Genomic DNA, 20,118 nt, shown 5'->3' with positions numbered 1-20,118 from the left:
TATAAGCTCTCGAACGTCATGAAAGTTAAAGGAGCAAAAAGAATAAAATGGAACACTAATAAACTAGCGAATCTCAATGTCGAAACTTCATTCCAGACAGAAATTGACAAAGAACTAAGGGGACAAAAAACATCCGACACTATAGAAGAAGAATGGAAATGCTTAAAGAACTCAATCACAACCGTAGCGGATTCTATACTTGGATGCGAAGTTAAAATTAAAAACTCAGAATGGTTCGATAAAGAATGCAAGAGGATGATTGACCTAAAAAATGAAGCGAGGAAGAAATGGTTGCTGAAGAAAACTCGTGCCGCTGAAGAAACATACATTGAAAAAAGACACGCAGCAACGCAAATGTGCCAAAGAAAGAAAAGAGATTCCATGAAAAAGGAGATAGAGAACCTGTGCATAAATTTCAACGACAAGCAAACCCGCAAATTTAATAGGAAAGTTAAGACAGAAAAGCGCGGATTTCAACTAAGGGCAAATATATGCAAGAACAAAAATGGTGATATACTTACGGAAGAGCAGGAGATAGGTGGGTCGAGTACTTTAGAGAGCTGCTGAATGCTGGTGAAATTGGTGCTTTTACAGATATTAACATACTTCATGCGAACAATAACACAGTTCTAGACCACCCTGACGAGTAAGCACCTATGTACATTACAAGAAATATTAGATGCAGTCAACTATATGAAAAACTTCAAAGCGCCTGGAGAAGATAATATAACAGCTGAGCTCCTGAAAAACGCTAGTACTAGTTACATTGAAAGAATGCTTCCCCTGACCACATTGATCTGGAACAATGAAACACTGCCAGGCGACTGGAACACAGCAATAATACTCCCCATTCACAAGAAACGCGATAAATTAAACTACAAAAACTATCGCGGGATTTCCCTACTCAACACAACGTATAAAATCTTTTCGACGCTTTGCAGGTGTCCGCTTTAGAGAAAAGTGTAATAAAAGTTATTTAATAATTTGCTTTGGGATGATTAACGGATTAAAGAGCAGTGAGAGTAGTAAGTCCGCCCATAAATCTATTCTAGTTCTGTATGGCGTGTTACCACTCAGTCTTATTTACTGTAAGGTATTTTGAATTGCAGTTCTAATGTGTGTAGACTAGGACACCTTTAAATATCTGGCAAACCAACATCACATTTTCTTCTCCAATTAAATGTAGATTTTCGATTGATAAATCAATAGAAGAAGCAAATTATGTGAGATATTTTGTAGTAGATTGCATTTCGCCAATGCAGCAAAGATTAGACAAGACAAAGCATACAATTGGAATGAATGAAGGATTTAAAAAAAATCTTTTGCAGTACGAACATTTTCAATCCCATTCAGTCCCAACACCATCGAACAATGACTCACAATTTATAAGTATTGGCTTGAGCAAGCCCACTTACATACACAGAAATGCACATATATATATATATACTACACATATATCACGTGGCAATTGTGGTACGAAGAGATTTGTATGCCTCAAATGTGCCGCATAATACCTAGATATCTGCATGAGCGTCTCTATGTACAAGTATTCACTTATTTAATCCGATTTTCGAATCATTTTGTCCAAGAGGAGGAAAAAATGTTGGTCTAACAGGATTCCTTTTCTAATTTAACCCCATCATATCCTTTGCCAGGTTTAACACAACCGTACATATTCACAACCTATATTTATTTGTGGACTATTGAGTAATTTTGTTGCAAGTGTTTCTGCTGCATTGCGAGTATTTTCCGATTTTACAATCAATTTAGTCAAAAGCAATCAATGGACAATGCTCTATTGTCTTTTGCTATCTGCTCCACTAACTACAGCTGCAACAACAGAAGTTGTCTAACAAATCGTTTTTCATTCATGCTCGCACTGGTACGGAACTATTGGTGGTGGGGGAGGCTTTATGGTCACAACCGATGCTATTTTCGAAGTGCAGGCGCCATAATTGTTTTCATAGTGTGGCTTCCTAAAAGTGGAGTATGCATACATAGTAGCTGTAGTACATATTTACAAGCGTCATAACGATTTATACTTACTAAGGTTACCAACGTTTCGGTCTCAGAAATTGCGCGCAGGCAATGCTTGCATTACATTAAATTTGACTAAGGCCGCTGTGCAGAAACCAGCCCGTAGGCCGATTGCCACTAAAGTGCCTGTTAACCCCTGTGTAATTTTCAAAGATGAATTCATTTTAACCATTGATATTTGACTACATTGTTTAGACATAAATGAATTATGTCTTTTATTAAAATGAAGGTATTTTTTAATTCTTTAAAAGTGCAAATTGGACGGCCGCCGTAGCCGAATGGGTTGGTACGTGACTACCATTCGGAATTCACAGAGAGAACGTTGGTTCGAATCTCGGTGAAACACCAAAATTAAGAAAAACATTTTTCTAATAGCGGTCGCCTCTCGGCAGTCAATGGCAAAACCTCCGAGTATATTTCTGCCATGAAAAAGCTTCGCATAAAAATATCTGCCGTTCGGAATCGGCTTGAAACTGTAAGTACCTCCATTTGGAACTGTAGGTCCCTTCATTTGTGGAACAACATCAAGACGCACGCCACAAATAAGAAGAGGAGCTCGGCCAAACACACAAAACGGGTGTACGCTCCAATTATATATATACATATATTAGGGCGGGTCGATTTAAAAATCGCTCATTGCTCTGTGAAAATCGTATTCTAGGGATCAAAATAAGAAACTTTGCCGAAGGAACCATACCTCTAAAACAAATTCTGATGTCCCCTCATTTGGGACAGAGTCATCGTCTGGAACACCTCTCTGTTGTGAATGCTGGAATGCGTTTACAGTTATAATTTTTGTATTCAATAACAACGAAACCAAATACTTTCAGTTCTGTGCTAAATATTGTAGTGATCAGTTGCTATTGTAAATCTAAGTTTATAGACGATAGTTTTTGATAAAACATGGAATCTAGACATACTGTAAGTATATATAATCTACATTTTTTTTCTATATTCATACTAGTATTTATACGGTAAAATTCGATGTTGTATTTACTTGGCCATAGTGTCAGCGTGGACAAATGACCGAGCATGATATTGGTGCATTCTTGAGTGACCTTGAAGACGATGCAAGTGATGATTGTGATGTTAATTTTGTACTTGAGGAAGACGAGTGTTTATCTTCAGAACAATCCATTTCCAGTGGCACAGAGGCCTTCACTTCATTGACCGTAACTAATAGCACAGAACTTTTTGATAAAGATCGGATGATAAAGTGGACAACAATACCTTCTTTGCAATGTCTAAGTCGTGCAGCAAGTGAAAATATTCTTCTTTCAAAAATTCGTGATACTTTTGATGTATGTCTTACAGAAGCTATGAAAAGGGATATAATTCACTACAGCAATTTGCAAGGAAGTGCTGTTTTCGAAAATTTTCAAGCTATAGATGCTACTGAGTTCGATGCTTACCTGGGACTTCTTAGACTTATTGGTATTTATTTACAATATATTTTTCCTATTATAATTGTATAACAGACATATTATTCTTTTAGGAGTCTACCGGTCATACGGTGAAAGTCTTAATTCCCTGTGGAACGAGTTTCATGGACGTCCGTTTTTGAGAGCAATCATGCCTTTGGAGCGATTTAGCAATTTTTCTCGTGTACTAGCATTTGACGATAGGCAAAGAAGAAGATCAGAACAAAGAGGAGATAAACTTGCTCCTATTCGCACATTTTATGAGCAATGGATTCAAAACTTGCAGCTGCTTTACGTTCCAAGTGCTAACATAACGATTGACGAACAGCTTATTCCGTTCCGAGGTAGATGTCCTTTCAAAGTATACATTCCAAGTAAACATGGGAAATATAGCATGAAAGCGTGGATAGCAGCGGATTGTGACACCGCATTTTGCTTACAGTTCCAAATATACTTGGGCAAAGTAGGAGACAATGCTGAAAGGAATCAAGGCAAACGGGTTGTTCTAGACTTAGTGTCTTCATACCGTGGGCGAAATGTGACTACCGATAATTTTTTTACGAGTCATAACCTTGCATTAGAACGGCTAAAGCAGAAAATTATTATTGTTGGCACAGTAAGGAACAACAAACGTTTTCTGTCGGTTCATGCAACATCACAAGAATTGCGTAGGCTTCCAATACACTCAAGTAAATTTTTTTTTCATGAAAAAGAAACAGTAGTTTTGTATGTGTCTAAAAAATACAGAATGATTTATTTGCTTAGCACCCTTCACCATAATAGCAACATTTTGGAAGATCATCCAAAAAAATTCCGGAAATAATTGAATACTACAATTCGACAAAAGGTGGAGTCGACTCATTGGGCCAAATGGTTCGTACATATTCGTGCAAAAGGAAAACCAATCGGTGCCCAGTTGCCCTGTTTTCTAATTTATTACATATTTCTGCTCTAAACGCTTTTATAATATGGACCGAAATATATCCTGAATGGCAAAAAAATAAATTGCATAAAAGGCGCCTTTTTTTTAGAGCAACTCGGTGAAGTTTTAGCTCAAGAACATATCAAGAGGCGTAGTCGGCTTCCTCGCGCAGAAGCCTCTGCATCATTGGTACGAAGAATTCGAGAAGAAAACAGTGCATCACCATCTACGAATTCGCCTTCTCCAAAACGAAAATGCGCTAGTGAACGGAAAAGGTGCAAATTTTGCCCGTCGAAAAAGGAAAAAAAGACCTTTACTGAGTGAATAACTTGAAAAAAACCTATTTGTCCGTCACACCGACACACAACCACTCTAACGACGACATATTGCATTGATCACAAGCCTTAAAAATATTTTTGAACTGTACAAACTTGAATTTTCTCAATAAAAAAATGTGGGGTCAAAATAAGACCCGAACATAACATGTGTATTTTTTTCTAACATAGTAGCAGGGTTAAATCAAAAACACTTTATCCAACGTGAACATAAGGTCTTTGTGCCTCTGAAAAAATATTCCTTAGATTTCTCTTCAAAGTGGTTTTCTATGGCACCATTGATCCTGTAACTTTTTTTTAATTTGAAAAAAAAATTTAAAGAAAACTAGATTCCACGTCTGTACATTACAATATTACAACAGTAAGAACATTTCGCGTATCCACGTATCCGTGGTATCAATGGCCACTGCCTTCGTGACTGATCCAGTAAATTAGTGTTCAGTGTCTGTACGCTCTCTGTCCTTATCCGCGTACAGAATTAGGAATTAAAAGCAAAATTAACAATTCAAAAGAATTACTAATGATAGACGTTTATTTCAATAACCATTACAAAGAAGATAAGTGCGGATTTTATTTTACAAAAATTATTTCCTCTAAATGTTTACCGTTACTGCGGATACACTCTTAGAATCTGGCGTCGGTACTCCGTCGTACTCGCTGCAGAAGTGATATGGGGAATCTATTAACCTCGCGAATATTTTCTTTGGGTTTGTTTCATAGACTTTATTTTAGAGGTACCTCAAAAGAAAAAGTTCATAGGCGTTAGATCGGACAATCTGGGTGGCGTCAATGAAAATGCCTGACTCAAAAAAATTATTTTTCCATAGACTCTATTACTCGTATAGGACAGTTATGAGCAGAACCACGAATGACCATCTGAGATTTTGTATGCCTTCAATAATATTTTTATGGCCAAAATCCATTGCTCATAAGGCACACTTTCGATACAATAATCAATAGCAATTAAAATAGCAGACTCAGCATCGTCGAGTATATCCTCATCCACATTTAGCCACAAAAAGATCAGCGAAAAGATTGGTATCATCTGAAACGGAATTTGCAGTTTCGCCATTATGAAAACCAGATACTGGAAAGATTTGTTTGGCTTTCGCTTGGTTCAATATAATTCAAAATAATTTAGATCATTGGATAAATAATTATGATGGCATTGTTTCGGATAATGAACAAGACTCGTGCGACCTCTTTGCAAAATTTTTCCAAAAAGTTTATGAAAAATTTGACAAATTAGACACTTTTAACTTTAATGTATCCTCTTCTGACTCTTATGATGACTTTACTGTTTCAACCAATGATGTTATACAAGCAGCTTCAAAACTGAATAATAGCTCATCTACCGATCATGAAGGTTTCTGCCCCGTATTTTTTAAACTCGTCTCCACCTCAATAGCGAAACCGATCTCAATTCTCTTCAATAAATGTCTAAACAAATCGATTTTCTTAGATGGTTGGAAAATATGCTCAATCACGTCAATTTATAAGTCAGGAAGCCGAAATGACGTATGCAACTATCGCCCAATAGTTAAACAAAGCTCAATTTCGAAATTATTTTATTCTATTCTCAAATTTAAAATGTTAAGTCGTATTAGTGATCTTATCTGCGAGTACCAGCTTGGCTTTGTCCCCTTAAAATCCACTTGTACTAATTTGGCACTAGTCACAAACAATATTATTAACGCTTTTGCAAATCGCGCACAACTAGATGTGGTTTACACGGATTTCTCAAAGGCATTCAATAAAGTCGACCACTCTATCCTCATTAAGAAGCTGAGTGCATGCGGTATTAAGGGAACACTTTTAAAATTCTTTTTAAGCTACCTTACGGGAAGGAAATTATTCGTTAAAATAGCATCGTCTAAATCTACATTATTAATTAATGCTTGTTCTGGAATACCCCAAGGGACTCACTGTGGGCCAATTCTTTTCCTAATATTCATAAACGACTTACCTAAAATATTTCAATATGTAAAATGCTTAATGTTTGCAGACGATGTTAAGTTATTTTTACAAATCAGCTGTATTGCAGATTGTTCCAATCTTCAAAAGGATCTCAAACTTCTTCAAGATTGGTGTACCATGAACCACCTACTCTTGAATATCGACAAATGCTGCGTGGTTTCATACAGGAAGAAATCTAATCCATTCATCTATAATTACTTTTTGAACAATACTATACTTAGTAGGAAAGAGGAAATCAAAGACTTGGGCATAATCTTCGATTCAGGACTTACGTTCTCGAAACATATTGATTATATTATCTCTAAAGCTTTTTCCATGATTGGATTTTTACGTCGTAATACGGAAGACTTTTGAGATCCCTTGACTTTGAAAGCACTCTACGTCTCCTTAATTCCAAGCCGACTAGATTATTGTTCTCTAACATGGAACCCATTCTACCAATGTCATATAAATAAGATTGAAAGAGTCCAAAAAGTCTTTACCAAATATGCGTTGTGTAAGCTGCGCTGGCCTAAAGGGCTCCCTAGTTATATAGGCAGACGCAAATTGATTGGACTGCAAAGCCTTGAGGACAGACGAATCTACTTTTCGATTCTCTTCGTGTATAATCTTTTAAATTTCAATATAAATTGTTGTGAGTTACAGAGTTTAATTAGATACGGTATAGAACTAACTATGCCCTCAATGAACCATTGGTGAGATGCATTCGATTCTGCAACAATTATCCTAGCCTCGACTTTAGACTAAGTTTATATAATTTTAGGCAACAATTGTTTATAATCTTTAACTAATAATTAAAAATTATCTAATATAGTCTGTAAGAATTATTTGTAGACTGAATAAACGGAATAAATAAAAAAATCCAAACTTTTTATGAAACTTATTTTTCTAAGTTCTTTAAATGGTGTGTTAAAAATTTGTACATTATCTTTACACCATTCAAAAACATTTTTCTAATTTAATTCAAGAAGCAGCATCAATGCCTTTAGTACCATTTAAATATATTTTCCGTTCTTATCTGGCCACCATATAGTTTCAATAACTATTTAACAAAAAGCTGTATGAATAATATTAATATTAATATTCTTTCGGTCATCGGAGTGAATGGTTTGGTTGCAGCTACGATGCTATACGGCATGGGTTCGAAACCCACTCTGGGTATGAAACACGAATTGATAATAAAAGGTGTTTTCTAATACCTGTTGTTCCTCGCATGGGAATTGTACATTTCTGAGTGTGATTCTGCCTCTCTGCCTGGTTCTCAGAAAAAATTCTGCATGTAGAAATAGTAAGACGCATAACACAAATTCAAGGAGGAGCTTAGCCAAACATCCAACAAAGGGTGTATGGATACGTAAGCGCCGACATATAAAGTATATAAAGCGTTTTTCAGTTAGAGCGCTTCAACTTTTTTTTTTGAATAAAACACAAACGGTTTGATTTTTTCAACTAATTTTTTTTTATTATCGAGTTTGAGCATATACATTTAAGTATGAAATTCGATTTCTTTTGCATGACCACCGCGTGCACGTTTTACGAAGTCCAATCGTTGAACCCAATTTTCGACCACTCTTTTGCATAACTCGGCCGAAATTCCAGCAATTTCGCGTTCTATATTGGCTCTGAGCTCACAAATCGTCGCCGGCTTGTTACTGTAGACCAATGACTTCACATAACCCCAAAACGGGACGGCTTGTTAAATGGACCGTAAAATGGCCGTAATGCTCTTAAAGTAGCAGCAACAGAACGATTATTTTCATAAAAAATTTGCACGATTTGCAATCGTTGCTCAAGTGTGTAGCGTTCCATGATGAAATGTATACTAATGAAGTTTACAAATGACAAGCGAAAAATAAAAAATATTGCGTCGTTCGCCCTCCCTATCGGAAAAAAGTTAAGGCGCACCTATTGAAAAACGCCTTATATACATATATAATATTGCTTTTCTAATAGTTTGCAGGTTGAGCAACAAATGTCAATACTCAACAACAAATGCCTATTGATTTTTTAGACTTATCTAAAATGTTTGCATTGACAACCCATTGAATACAAATCCTTATAGTGGAAAGAAATATACATACATACACATATTACTGCAGAAATGTATAATTCTCTCTTTTCATTTGCAGCATTTACGTTATTTAACTAAGGTAATTTGGCCATAAAATCAATTTAAATACCGCAAAGACTCTTGTTTTCTAAAATAAATTCTCAAGGCACGTGCAAAGCCAACAAACTGACCAATATTACGAGTACTCACATACATACCTATAAGCACATGTTTGCAAAAGCTTGTGGGGCAGTAACGTGCGACTCGAGTATGTGGATAAGCGTTGAACCTTAACCTCAGTTTGATTGGAGTCGGGCATTTTGAAAGAAAGTAGCTTTTCGGTTTGCAAAATTTACAAATGTAATTAGTGCTGACTCTGCAGAGAAAACCTGAACTATGTAGCTAAACGAAGCTCTGGTTCAGAACTAGTTCGATACTCATGTTAAGAGTAGCGGCAGTCGTCATCAGAGCTTAGCAGTGCCAGAACAGGAAAGTAAATATAAAAAATTGTCCTACTTACAGAGACGATCGTGACATTATATGATGCTCGGAGTTTCTGGCGTAGTAAGTTGTTGGTTGAAGTCGGCCTGGAAGATAATGTGATAATGCGATGTTAAATACAAAGAAAGTAAGTAAGTCTGCGTGTTAGTAATAAAGTGTAAATTTAATAACTTACAAAAACACTGAAAATATTTCGTCTTGTCTGGATCTTTAGCGAACCCCGAACCCAATGAGTGTTTCACTCCATGGACTATAGGAAGAGCACCTGCAGTGCCAGTTTGAACGCAGCTTTATTTATCGTAGATATAATTCTTTGAATTTAGCACTGTTTCGGAATCACTTTCATGATTGAAAAATAAATGCTGGGCGTACCAGATCTCATTTGTCGAACATAGTACCAGTTTTGAACTATCAAAAAAGGGTTTATTGATACTTTCAAGACCTGATCGTGTAATATACGAGTATTTGTATGAAACGACCGCCGTAGCCGAATGGGTTGGTGTGTGACTAGCAATCGGAATTCACAAAGAACGGAGGTTAGAATCTGGTGACAGACCAAAATGAAGAAACAGTTTTTTCTAATAGCGGTAGGTATTTCTGTATTTCTGCTATAAAAAATTTCCTCATAAGAAGTATCTGCCGTTCGGAGTCGGCCAAGACCCACGTCACAGGAGGAACACCCAAAAAGAGCGTACGCGCCAATTATATTGGGTAGTCGAAAAAGTCTTTTCGTATTTTGTCAAAAGATGTCGTTGGAGTCATCTATCTCCAGTGCTACTAATCACATTGAGTCATATCATATGGTGCTAGAAAGGTGACATTTTAAGCTTCATTTAACCAAACAAAAATTAAATTCGGAGAAGTTGAAAAAAAGTTATAGCTGTTAAAAAATGAGTGAAAATAATGAAGAAATTCGCTATATTTTGAAATTTTTGTATAAAAAAGGGAAGAATGCCACACAAGCCACCAATGAAATTTGTGAAATTTACGGAGTCGATGCTGTATCAATTTGTGTAGCACAACAATGGTTCGCTCGCTTCCGCTGTGGAAATTTCGATGTGAAAGATGCACCTCCCTCCGGTCGACCTATCGTTGAAAAAGTCGATGAAATTATGGAAAAGATTGACCAGGACCGTCACAAAAGCTGCCATGACAGCGCCAAGGCACTAAACATTCATCATCAAAAGGTTTTGAACCATTTAAAAAAGGCTGGTTACGAAAAGAAGCTCGATGTTTGGGTACCACATAAATTGTCTGTGAAAAATTTAATGGACCGAATTAACATCGGCGATTCTTTGCTGAAACGAAATGAAATCGAACCATTTCTGAAGCGAATGATAACAGGAGATGAAAAGTGGATCAAATACGACAATAATGTGCGAAAAAGATCGTGGTGCAAGGCTGGTGAAGCTCAACAAATGGTCGCAAAGCCAGGGTTGACGCCTCGAAAGGTTATGCTGTGTGTTTGGTGGGATTGGAAAGGAATCATCCCCTATGAGCTGCTCCAGCCTGCTCGAACGATTGATTCTAGACTTTACTGTCAACAAGTGATGAGATTGAAGCCAGGAATTGAAAAAAACGGCCAGAACTGATCAGCAGAAAGGGCGTGGTCTTCCATCAGGACAACGCTAGGCCACACACATCTTTGATGACTCGGCAAAAACTGGGAGAGCTTGGCTGGGAAGTTTTGATGCATCCACCATATAGCTCTGACCTTGCACCATCGGACTACCATTTGTTTCGGTCAATGCAGAACTCCCTTAATGGAGTAAAGTTGGCTTCAAGAGAATCCTGTGAAAATTACTTGTCGCAGTTTTTCGCCGAGAAACCACAAAAGTTTTACACTGATGGAATAATGTCAAAATGAACTGATCGAATAATGGCAAAAGGTGGTAATAAAGTTCATTATAAATATAAAAAAAATGAGTTGAAGTTTGATTAGAAATACGAAAAGACTTTTTCGACTACCCAATATATATGTATATACATGGAACGGGAAACGAAAGCGAATTAGTCATAATGCCCATCTCTGTAGAAGCGAGCAATTTCGGTACCAATGAATTTCTTTGCGGGGAAAGTGGTTAGTTCTTTGTGAGCAGAGAAAAGGTAAGAGAACACAAACTACACATCGGCATATAAATACGTATGTGTATGATCATAGAGTGCTTATGTGTGCACATATGTACATAAATATCAATTGCGTTTTCAATTAATCCTTTTGCCTCCAATTGTGGATATGGCATTCCCCATAAACCACCTCCCAATATACATACATAGCCAGACTTCTTTTGAAAATAATGAATGTTGAGATGAATTGTAAATTGAACATTGAAATTATGTAAATATATCACATTATTATTATAAAGATATCGGAATATTATAAACAAACAAACAAAACTGTGCCACGTAATTTTTGAGAAACCAATTCATCCGTAGTGTGATGATGCGGTGATGGTTTTGGATTGGTGGTATCATTTATCTATTTTTTCTGCCGACTTTCTATTGGTTAAATATTAGAAAATGGGTATGGATTAGTTGATTTCAGTATAATGTCCATCCATCCGTATGTCCAATTTAGGTACTTCCAAGCCCTCTGTAAGACAAGGTTAGAAACCGGGAAAATTTACTCTTAGAATTTTCTTTAAAATGGTTTTCTATGTTCGCCTTCAATCCGCAGCTTCTTTTTTAAATTTGAAAAAAAGGTAAAAAGTCACGGGGTGCTAGAAGTATAGGGTGTGGGGTGAATTTGGATGCTGCTGACCCATTTGTACCATAAGATGGGTCAGAAACCGTGAAGAAGGCCTTAGCTTGCCGAGTCACTCTCATGAGTGAAAAAAGGAAACTTGTACATATTTATTTACATTTTTTAGCTCGTAGCTCATAGCTCGTATAGGAACAGTTAAATAAAATGTTTTCACACTTCGAAATTAATTTATTGCAATTAAAGCAGCATTAATAAATAGTAAAAGTATATATAGTGCATAAATAACAGTAAAAACAAAATCCTTTATAATTTTATATGAGGAGTGAAATCCGAGCCTTGCTAAGTGGTAGGGGTACAACTTTAAAACTAGATCGGAAATCAGAATTGGATCGTTCTCTTTTCAGTTCACTTATACGAGTTGGCAACGAAAGTCAGCTCCAACACAGTGTCAAGGCTAGAGAACGTATGGTCGAAAAAAAGTTAATAAAAGTAAAAAAAAATGAGTTCATTAAAACGTTAAAAATCGCTTTCAAATTTCAAATCACACTTGGGTTCACATAATTAAGCGATTTTATCCAGATAGAATAACGGCAGATGTTGTTTTTTATTAAGAGCTTTTTTCATGGCATATTTTTTACGCTCGTAAAAAAGTAGTAGTTATTAGAATATTACGCTCGTAAAAGTTCCTCAGAATTCTGAAGCAAATACTTTGAAGTGAGGGCCAGTCACACAGAAGGTGCTAAATGAGCTCTACCTGTTATTTTGGGAAGCCTCATATTTGTTTTTGTTAGCTTCATGTACTCTGTGAATGTCCAAATTAGGCCACTTGCGATTGGTGGCTACTTTGTCCTTCTGCTTGTCTTGTTGAACCAAGTACTAAAATGACTACTACTGCTATTTTTATGTGCGTTATCTCACGAAGTAAATTTCTTTCCATAATTTTATAAATTTGTTATATTTCAATAAATTTTATTTTTAAATTTCATAAATATTGTTAGTTTTGTTTTTTTCTGGGTAAGCTCAAAAAAGTTCTTTCAATTTAATTAAAAAACAAAAATTACACTTCCTAGTTTTCCAGCCACGCTCAAAATTACTTCAACAGCTCCGTTCAATGTAGTTTGACAAAGACGTCAGTCGAATTAGACAGCAACGAAAAATATAACTCGAATGCGCATAGTTGGTGGATTGTCTGATGTCAAACTGACGACACATATGTCAAATATGGCTATGTGTGACAAGTTGTCAAACAAGATAACAACAGAGAGGGGAAGAGGACAAAGCAGTTCTAAATGAATCAACAACATAGTTGCAACTACATGAATGCCAGCCAGCCTCTCAGTCCCTGGCTCCTCTCCTCCTCTACTCCTCAGTTGGCCAGCTCAACATCCAAACAGCCACTTGCTAGCAAATTGAATTTGAATCGGCAAAAGTGCTTCCAGGCAGCTTTGTTCCATTGCGGTGCGCCGTTGCGCCGTTGCTCCTCAGTTTTTCAGTTTTTTTACACATTTATTCTCTTGCTTTCTTTTCAACTCTCTTCAGAGCTCTTGACGTTCGCATAAAAAAGAATTGTAATGAAAAAATGAGAAAGAAATAGTTTGGAGTGCACATTCGAAATTCGTCACTTGTACCCATTGCATTTCGTTGTTGTTGTTTTGTTGTTGAGGACATGAGTGGTTACATATAGAAAGAGCAAAGAAGGAAGCAACTTTTTATCTTTTTAGTGCTGCTGGCCGAACAATCCTTCCGGATTCAATACTTCCCTAAAGCATATTCACTTTTTTGGTTGGCGTTTTTATTTACCTTTTGTCCTTTTTATCTGTTTTGTTAACATTTTCTGGAGAGTTTCAAAAAATGAAAAACTCAACACAGTTGATAACTAAAGAAGTTGCACTCCTCGAAGCCAATCTGCTCGACTTTAGATTGATTGTTGTCGGCCTCGAGTACTTGCCACAAGTGCTTGTTACTCCACATGTATGTAGGTCTTGGGTTGTATGCTGTTGGAAACGTTATTGCTGTTTTCGGTGAACTGGTTTGGTTACAAGCTTGGATGTCAATGCGCTTATATATTTTGCAAAATATTCGTATGAACTCTTTTGTAGGAATACTGTTCTTGCAATTTTAATTGAATTAAGCTTGTTTACAACTTTACCCCTGGAACGAATGATTTAATATACATATTAATAAGATATTTTCAGTGGTTTTCGGTGTGCATTTAATAACAAAAACAGTTAACTTTGGAAAATACAGGGACATTAATATTATAATCCAATTCAACAGAAGCAGCATACAAATCGAAAGAAGCAGCTGTAGGATATAGTCAGTTACCGTCTAACCATAACTTCGTAACAGAAATGAGAATAGGTTAACTTGACAAAAAGGGCGCATGAGGAAGCAATTTGAACCTTAATTAATTTGAAGGATATATTCCAACGATAAGTTCTAATTTCATTCATTGCCACACCTCATTCGTTGGAACGCTGCGGCAGCTCTCATAAAATAAATAAATAATTGGCGCGTACACTTCTGTTAGGAGTTTGGCCGAGCTCCTCCTCCTATTTGTGGTGTGCGTTCTTGATGTTGTTCCACAAATGGAGGGACCTACAGTTTCAAGCCGATTCCGAACGGCAGATATTTTTTATGAGGAGCTTTTTCATGGCAGAAATACACTCGGAGGTTTACCATTGCCTGCCGAGGGGCAACCGCTATTAGAAAAATGTTTTTATTAATTTTGCTTTCAGCGAGATTCGATCCAACGACCTCTCTATGAATTCCGAATGGTAATCACGCACCAACCCATTCGGCTACGGCGGCCGCCTCTCTCATTTGCTTCGCTTAAATTCCACTACTCACGTAACCATTTATTGGTCACCGTGGAGAGAATTCAGAAGGTGTGGTCAACATCAGACCGTTAACCGGTTCTCAGCGATTTTGAAGGAATCAACTGATTTGCTGATGTATCATGGGGTTTCTTTGCAACAGGGGTCGGCCAAAACTGAGATTGTGTTGGTGATATAAGAAGAAATCAACGCAGCCTCCGCTCATGTTACATATTAGTCAAGGATGATAGATTTACAAGATATGCTTCATACCGATGGTGAAAAAAATTGTTAGGGGAACTTTGGCTGCCACGTCATTTGGGGGAGGGGAAGGAAATGAAAACTAAATGCATAACGAAATGTGTAAAGTATGGTTAGTTGAATACCAAACAAAAAAAAAACGTGGTTAGCAAATTGTGAAATTTTGAAAAGTTGTGTGTTTTAAATTAAATTTAGGAAAAAAAAGAAAAACAGCATAATTCGTGCGTTTTGCAGTTATATACATGCAAGAGATACATGCAAGAGCTATATGTGCAAGGGCTAAATGTGACTAAATGTTAGTGTGTTACTACTGGCTTAAAGATTGGTTACCTACGGTTTTTACGCCACCAGAATTTAAAACCGCGCACTAAATAACGCACAATAAAATTACGCTGTTTCGCACATTTGTATTCACCGTATCCCTTGCCATAGCATCATCATTGGTTGTGACGATTTTTTTCGTCTATCACTAACACAAGATAAATTTTGTTAAACACATCCCCTCAGCTGATTCTGTCAAATTCACTCAGAGCCGAGTAATGTCTGCTACGTTGTACACCTCTAAAAATCTTTTCGCCACGCATATTAGTCATCTGAAGATACGGAACCATCTCATTTTATGTGAGAGCGCATCCAGGAACTCTTTTGTACTTGACAGCACAGCCAATCGCTGATGCAAAGCTGTTACACAAAATGGCGGGCTGCCAGAAATGAAGCACCAAAAATAACTGTCGAAAACAGTTTGTTTTTACGTTAATTGAGAAGTGTTACGTTGGTAGGTATAGTGGTTGTCGGTTGACACGCATAGCCCTGCTGAAGGCCCATTGTGATACGACCAGGGCTGCTCCCTCTCCTCCCTCTACATTGGCCTCATTGAACCAACCTGTGACTGGCTTTAGTATATCTAACAAGACTTGTTATTTTTATATTGGCTACTTCTGCCAAGTTATTCAGGGAACTTTTTCCTAAAATGTTGAACCTCCTTCTATCCAGAGCCATGCAGCTGCATAGAAAGTGTTCTATAGTCTCTTCCTCTTCAATGTCGTTACAACTTCTGCAATAGTCGTTATAGGGTGCTCCCAGTCTACTGGCATACGAGAAGATTTCTCATATTTTTTCTGTTAAGTTTCAACAGCCGGTTTGTGCGGCTCATATTCCATTCCGACCACGTCATTCTACTAGTTGCACAGGTCAGGAACTGAGACCATAGCCTGTTGGCAGCACTGATAGTGTGTTTATCTATAAGAATTTTACAAGTTGCTAAAGGTATAGGTATGTTTGCTTTGTCTGTTTGGATTAATCCCGCTAGTTCATCTGCTTTGCAGTTGCCTTCTATGTCTCTATGACGCGGCACCCAGAGCAGGTTTATTACAAAGTACTGTGAGAGTTCTGTCAGAACGTCGATACATTCTTTTACTGTCTTCGAGTTAGTATTAGGCGATTTTAAAGCTTTCAGGGCAGATTGGCTACCTAAATATTTGGTTATACCTCTTGTGGGGAGGACACTTTTATTTAGGGCTAGCAGGCCTTCTCTGATAGCAAAAATTTCAGCTTGAAATACACTGCAGTGATCCGGTGACCGGAATGAGATGTTGGCATTCATTCCTTCAGAATGAAGGCCTCCACCTACTTGATCATTTAGTTTGAAACCATCAGTATAGATGCTGATTCCGCTTCTATTGTCCATTACCCCATTGTCCCAATCTTCTCTCGTTGCCAATCTTAGTGCCCCGATTATGCAGAGACTACCACCCCTTTGAATACTTTCAAAGCGTTTTACTGTTGTTCTTTTCTCAAGTATTGGCCACCAAACTAAGACACCGTATGTCATGATAGGCCGTACCACTGCTGTATATAGCAAGTTTACTATTTTTGGGGTTAGGCTCCATTTTGCCCCAACAATTCTTTTGCATGTATAGAGTGCTGTGGCTGCTTTTTTACTGTATTATTAATCGCTTTTTTCAACGAGAGCTTCCTATCTAATACTAATCCTAGGTAGCTCGCCTCTTCCCCAATTGACAGTGTGATTCCCTCAAGGGTAGGGGGGTTTAGAACAGGTATCCTGTATTTCCTGGTGAACATGATTAGTTCTGTTTTTTTGGGGTTTACCCCAAGACCACTCGATGCAGCCCACCGGCTTACATCGTTCAAAGCATTTTGCATTATGTTGCAGAGGGTATCTGCGTATGGTCCTCTTATTAATATTGCAACATCGTCTGCGTATGCCACTACGTTTATCCTCCTTTCCTCTAGATTCTTCTACAATTCATTCATTGCCAGAATCCACAACAGAGGGGAAAGTACACCGCCCTAAGGGGTGCCCCTCTTGATTGATCTGCGTATCGTCGAGGGACCCAACGTTGAAATTACGAACCTGCCTAGTAGCAACTGTTCCGTAAATTTCACAAGGCCCTCGGCGATACTAAAATCAGTCATCGCGCTTGTTATGGCCTCCGGTAAGATGTTGTTGAAAGCGCCTTCTATGTCTAGCAAGGCTACCAGAGAATATTCTTTATTCTCTATTGATTGCTCTATCTCTGAAACTAGTGAATTTAATGCTGTCTCTGTGGATCTACCTTTAGAGGTAGATGATGCATGCTGTGATATCGAGCGAGTGTCAAGGTTTCACTTAAAAAGGCGTCTATTAATCCGTCTAACGTCTTTAATAGAAATGAGGAAAGGCTAATATGTCTGAAGTTTTTAGGTTTCGTATGCGAGCTCCTACCAGCCTATGTTATGAAAACGACTCTGACTTCCATCCATCTTAGGGGGACGTAATTTAGTCGTAATGTTGCTCTGAATATGGTTATCAGCCATTTCATAATGTTGCCCAATGTCTGTTGTAGTTGCGTAGGGACTATCCCATCTGGTCCTGGTGTTTTATATGGCTGGAAGTTTTCTACAGCCTAAGTTATCTTGGCTTCTGTGACAATGTTGAGGATGCCGGAACCTAGTACCGCATCCCAAGTTGGAATATTGGCGGTTATCGCTTCCTCTAAATTTCCTGGAAAGTGAGTATTTAGTAGTAAGTCTAATGATTCTTCGCTGGATTCTGTCCAGCTGGAGTCTGGCTTCTGAAGATACCCTATGAGTTGAGCAGACTTGGTTAGGATTTTTCTCAGTCGAGATGCCTCTACCGTGGTCTCGATCTCCCCACAAAAAGTTCTCCATTAAGACCGTTTTGCTTTCCTTATTTCTTTCTTAATGGGCGTCTATAAATTACGTGAGGTGTTTTTTTCAATTTTCTGAACCTCCCTCCCACCCTGGTGAGATGTCGTGAGATTTTATTCAACCCCCTCCCCCATCCCCCAATCTCACGTGAGATTTTTCAAAATGTGGGTTTCTTATGTAAACGCGTTAGATTGTTATTGTAAAAAGAAAAAAAAAATTGCTTCGTGCTTTTATTTACGACTAGTTAAGACTAGTAATCAATATTGCTGAGAGTTATAAGTGTAATAAAAATTTAACAATAGAAGACTTAAATCGTAACTACTGCGATTAAAAAAAGAATATCTACTCTAATTCAGTCCATGGAGAATCATACGCGGTTTATAGAGAGACTATTGGGACCAACATGTCCATATGGTTTTCTGTAAAATCATGTGCTCCTTCAACTTCGTTCTAATCTAGCCACTCTAAGACGTTGACGCTTGCGCACAGTAACTCATTAGCTCGTCTTGTGACAATCCGTGAGGGTCGCACTTTGCGGAACATACGCGCTTGCTTAGCTGGTGCAATGTGAGCTGCTCGCCTGTGCTCTGCAGCTCTTGTGATAGATGCGAAGTAAATACCGCATGTACTGCAGCATATTTTCTCTAAATCATCACGTATACTTGGGCAATAGAGATCAATAGGCGTGCTGATAAAGGCATTCAGCGGTTGAATCGGTACGCGTATTAGAAATGGAGCAAATGATTTTCCGTCATGTTCTTTAAAGTCCGGAATTGTCAAACGTCAACCTGAGTGATAGGGCGTTCGGCTCATAGTGGCGCGAAAACAACCGACGGGCTACACTGTACCGCAAATTCAGATTAAATTGAGCTATTTGGTATAAAACAAATATGGTGGTTTGACAGTAGTAATGTATAACGTCGAAGTATGAATGAAATTATTTTCTTTCGAACGAATTAGTGAATGATCTTAATCATACTACGATTACGCTTGAGATTAAATCTTAAGCATGTACAATTTTTTTGTTTCAATCAGAAAAAAATTGCGTGATATTTGCCGAGACCCCTCCTCTCTCCAACGTAAGATTAGATGAGATTTGACTCGGCTCACTACCGCGATTGCAGAGCAATAATTTGGTTCCCATAATAAAATTAAAGAGTAACTCACCTCGTTCGTTAATATCTGAACTACCCCAAGTAGTGTGATGGGCGTTTGCGTCGCCTCCCATTATTAATTTGTTGCCGCAAGCTTCGCTGTCCAGTATCAGCTCTTTTAGCAGCGCCAACGGTACTGGATGTCCGTGTGCCATATAAAAAGACGATAGCCGGTACCTGTTACCATCTCTCTCCCAGCTTATCGTAGTTGTGTCTGTATTGTGTTGAGAAGTGTTGTCTTTATATATTTATAATTATTTGTTTTAAAATAAATTTAATTAAAATTTTAAGAGATTTTTTTTTAGAATTTTCATAAAGTCTTGTATTTCCTTTTCGGCTTCTACTTGTGTACATATGTACTATATACATTTTAGCATTTTTTTATGAGTGAACTGTCAAATTCAATCAAACTTTGTTAAATTCCTTTTTGCATTTATGTGTAGTATGTAGTTCTGTTGAAGACTTGGTGTTGGCTTATGCAAATACATATATACTCGTATATGTAAGTATTTCATACGTTGAATTAAAAACGTAGATACTTCAATAACATTTCAGTTTTTATCTGTTAGGGTTGACATGTTTTGCTAACATAGTTAGATATGTAGATTCTTTATGAGGTTTCCACTTTCACTTCATGGACTTTTGTACCCTTTACTCATAATAGTACCTCATCCAGATCCACTTCCTTTTTGAACCTCAGGATAGAGTTGGGTTGGGATGAGCGTATGTGCATTTCTTCTGGCTGCGGTTGGCCAAGATGTGGGAGTAA

Source organism: Anastrepha ludens, chromosome 3 (genome assembly GCF_028408465.1).
Source record: "Anastrepha ludens isolate Willacy chromosome 3, idAnaLude1.1, whole genome shotgun sequence".
Taxonomy (NCBI): domain Eukaryota; kingdom Metazoa; phylum Arthropoda; class Insecta; order Diptera; family Tephritidae; genus Anastrepha; species Anastrepha ludens.
The sequence above is the reverse complement of the archived record's forward strand: the minus strand, read 5'-3'. Positions refer to the sequence as shown.